Below are 4273 nucleotides of genomic sequence, written 5' to 3' on the forward strand. Positions count from 1 at the left end.
AGAGGTTTAGAAGCACTGAGAGCTCAGAAAAGTCTGTAGCATGATAGAAGAAGACTTTAGGGAAGTGAAGCAGTTTCAAACATATGAAGGATTTTCTCTGATGCTCCGTTTCAGCTTTTTTTATGTTTTCTAAATGTGAATCTTGAAGTGTTCAGAGTCAGCAGGTGAAGTCAGGTTTCTCTAATCCTAATGTGGATCATGTCACCTGGTTTCTAGGTTTCATGACAGGTCAGAGGTCAGCGACTGTAACTCAGTTAGTTCTGTTAATGTGAACTCACTGAGTGTTTGTGCTTCACCTCTCAGACTGACTGAGGATGATGATGGAGGAAGAGGAGGACAGAGCAGAGTCTGCAGCATCCAGCTGTGCGCCTATGAGGAGTGAGCTGTCCAAAGGAAAAAATCTAGACTTCAGTAATGAACCTGGACCCACAGGCACAAAGGAACAGTTTCTGCTGTAAGACTGACAATGATGATGATGATGATGATCTGGTTTACTATGGAGCAGGTTCCGGCAGTTAGTGGATGCATTTCAGCTGCTGTTCTCTCATCCTCCCTCAGTCTGTAGGAACAAACCAACACTGTTAGAATTTGATCTTATCAATGCAGCCTATTGGTTTACTTTTTATTGTTTGAACTTGTTGCTAGAGAAACACCATAAACTTGAGTATACATTAGAAAGAGTGAAGAACACAGACATCAGTCAGTATCAGTCCTCCTGTCCTGCTCTGTTGGACCATCCAAGCCAAGCTGGAACATCAATATTTAAGTGTGTAAACATACACGGCAGACCCAGTGGCATTTTGATCATTTTTACTAATACTTTGACGGTTGCTGTCCACAATACACACGGAGCTGCAGCTCTCCCGCTGCCAGCTCAACATAACAACCACAACAACAAGCCCAACCACACACTGTAAAAAAGAAAAAGTTGAGAAAACTTAAAATTTCAAGGCAACATGATGCAAGAGATTTTTGAGTTTTCTCAACTTCTGCCAACTGTAGTTGACTTAACTAATATTTTCATGTTCTGCCAACTTGGATCTACTTGTTCACCTAATTAGGATAATCCTGTAAGTCTAACAAAGAAATTCTGGTTTCAATGCCATGTATTTCTGCCTTCACCAAACAAAGATATTCCTGTTGAATTAACATACAATCATTCCCTCCAAGGCCATGTATTCCTAAATTCACCAAACACAGATATTCTTGTTGAATAATCATACAATTCTTACTCCAGTGAGTTGAAAATTTACCAATATTAATAAAGAAAAATTTATGCTGTTATCGTACTTGAAAAAACACTCAAACAGATATAGAATAAAACAAAGCACAACTGAATGTTATGTAAAAACGTATTTATTTTTTTCAACAGTGCTTTCAGTATATTTCAGAAGGTAATGGGCAGTGGGGTGAATTTCTGTAAAAAAGCAAACAAACAGAAAAAAACGTGTTGCCAGTTTCTTTAGGGTGCTTTGAGCACCCCAGCAGAGACATTAAAATTCCAGAGTCCAGAAAAAAAGAAAAGTGTCCAGCAGCTTAGTCATTCACGTTCACACCCTGACTGTCCTGTAAAAGCTTAACGTAACTATTGCACACTAAATAGGGTAGTGCAACAAACAATTGCCTTTGTACCCAGACATTGACATTTTACATGGGCTCACTATGATGAACTACAGAAGTCAAAAGTTATTAGAAATGTTACCATCAATGAACAGTGAACTATCAGGTAAAATGAACGATTATATAGAGGGAAATGGGTTGAACTACTGGGTTTTGTTGTGTTTTTTTACATGACTCTACAATGCACTTGAACATGTTTAAGAACAAGTTAAACTCATGTCTGGCTTCCCCGTTAACAGTCACAGCAAAAGCTTTGTTTTTAGAGACCTTATGCGCTGTGAGCATCGAGAGCCACCGAGTTCAAAAAAGATGCCCTGAATTGCTTCAAAGGTAAACTCATCTGCTTTGGATAATCAATGTTGAGGGCATACAGAAGGCCAAAGAGGTATGCCAAGGCAGTAGAGAGGTCTGGAATGTTATGTAGCACGATGTCCCCTTCCAACACAACAGCCTGTTCTCAAACAGAAGTATTGGCATCGTCATCTTGCAGGATGGTGAGGATGGCAACTGATGCACCGTTCAACACTGGTTCCAAAATGTCAGTGTCCTGAAGAAAAGTAAAATATGAATTATTGAAAGCTAAGAAAAATTAAAGACAAAATACATTTCTAAAGATCTTAACTTTAACCTCTATACCATGATGCTCATTTGACTCATGGAGGTTTTAAAAAGAAAAAGCTTATTTTCCTTTAATTAACGGCACAATATCTTTCACCAACCAACCTTGTGATGAGTTTTGTACAAAAATATTTTCTGCTGTTGAACACCCGCTAACAATGCCCAGGTGCTCCTCAGCAGAAAAAAAAGCAGCGAGAGTTATGACAACTGCAATCCTCACCATAAAATTATCTGGACTGCACTGAGGAAGTGTACATTTCCATTTTGGATTAAATCATCTTTTAAAAACATCTCATAGCAACTAGTTTTTCTTGCATTACTTTTTTGTACTTACTAAGCACTTCAGGAAAACCTGTGTTGCATCCTCTCCGAGGAAAATGGGCAGGCCTCTCAGTGCTGCTGTCTTTTGGTGGGACACAATGTCAGATGTCTAAAGAGTATTCAGTGGAAAACAGACATTTAAATTAGTATAGTAACGTGGTGTACCTACACACAATGCAAAATCAGAACTCTTATAGTAATGAAAATAAAATACAGATCAGGCCCAGCAACATGTAAAACTTAAAAACACAAAACACCATTTTAACAATTTTACTTTCTTTTTACAAATTAAATAAAATACCGCCAAATAAAAACAAAGTAATGACTGATGACATTCATTTCCATTGATGTGTTTTGGCTGAAGCCAACATTTTTTTCTGTTATGACAAAGGTATACTCTCTTCTAAAAATGTCAGGTAAAGGAGCACTTACCTGTTCATCAAGTTTATCCAAGATGTCTTCCATCTCCTCACCAAGAGCTCCCTTCTTAGACCGGTATAGTTTCAGCAGGCCAGGCACAAATTTGTCCAGGGATGCATTGAACGTCCCCAGGAGGTCTTTGCTTGTGATCCGATGAAATTCTTCAGATATCTAAACAAGACAATAACCAAAATATTGCCATTTATTCAGCACAGAAAATTTCTGGGTAGCTGCCTTGTACAGTCTGCACCATGTTATATGCCTGACTGTGTTATCAACCGCAAAACCTACTTCAAAAATCTCTCATGAATACACATTTTGCACAGGAATAGAAACACCCTCCACAAAAAACTGTATCAATATGCAAATATATACTATGTTCACACTGAAATGTGGAATTTTTGTGGATTTTTACTATTGAGTGTGACCTTGAGAGGTGTGATCGTAATGCTCCAGGTGTTTTAAATACACATACAAAGTCTGTGTGAATGCATGGCCAATGTGCACCTTGTCCGTGATGAAGGCGGAAATGTTTCAAAAGAGTCTCTTGACTGGAGCTTGTGAATTTGCAAAATCGGCACTGCATGAACTCCACCCCTGAAACACAAGAGACATAGTCAATTTTGCCAAAAGCACTTTTGCAATGGGATAAAACATCCATATCTAACACACAGAAGGAATCCATAGATGCAGGAGCTGAATACATCAACAAGCCAAAACCAGAGACATCATGAAAAAAATATGTAAGGAATCATATTAACTTACATATGACCACTTGTCTACTATATCAAGTATATGATTGATAACATACATGACATGTAACATAAATGCAAGCTTGAATTCAAACATTTTTTTGTTACTATGATAAAAAAATGCAATAACTAAAGAAAAATTAATACTATCTGTAACACAGTATACATCAACAACACACAATCATTCCTTTAATATTGTCTCCTTCCCCATTATGTAAAAAGCTCTGAAAATGTAGCAATCTTATAATACAGAGCATGAAGTACAACTTTAATTTGCGTGTGACATTAACTTACAGTACATTAGGCAATCTTACACCAGCTGACAAACTGTCAAGTCAGCTTTAAACATTACTTTAAAGTAACAGTGCTGCACCGGATAAACGGTGACTATTGAAAAAGTGAAAAAACAATATTAGACAAATATTAGACAATATGCAAGTTACTTATATCACTGTCATATAATTGGCGCACATATCCTACACCGACCCATGAAAGAGTCTCCATGACAACGCGTGCTTGGCCCAGTTTGTTGTCAAGGTTAA

General features: G+C 37.6%; 1 long non-coding RNA gene across 1 annotated transcript; it reads right to left on the reverse strand.

Annotated features, from left to right (window-relative positions):
- Positions 1–2103: 2103 nt before the first annotated feature.
- LOC146606953 (uncharacterized) lies at positions 2104–3031 on the reverse strand. Its single transcript, XR_014905278.1, has 3 exons — positions 2992–3031; positions 2573–2668; positions 2104–2167 (listed from the first exon to the last, which is right to left on the reverse strand). It is a non-coding gene; the product is annotated as an uncharacterized LOC146606953 (long non-coding RNA).
- Positions 3032–4273: the final 1242 nt, after the last annotated feature.

Source organism: Diplotaxodon limnothrissa, unplaced genomic scaffold (genome assembly GCF_057381915.1).
Source record: "Diplotaxodon limnothrissa isolate DT_005_m unplaced genomic scaffold, D_limnothrissa_male_GT1.1 unmapped_scaffold_1, whole genome shotgun sequence".
Lineage (NCBI taxonomy): Eukaryota > Metazoa > Chordata > Actinopteri > Cichliformes > Cichlidae > Diplotaxodon > Diplotaxodon limnothrissa.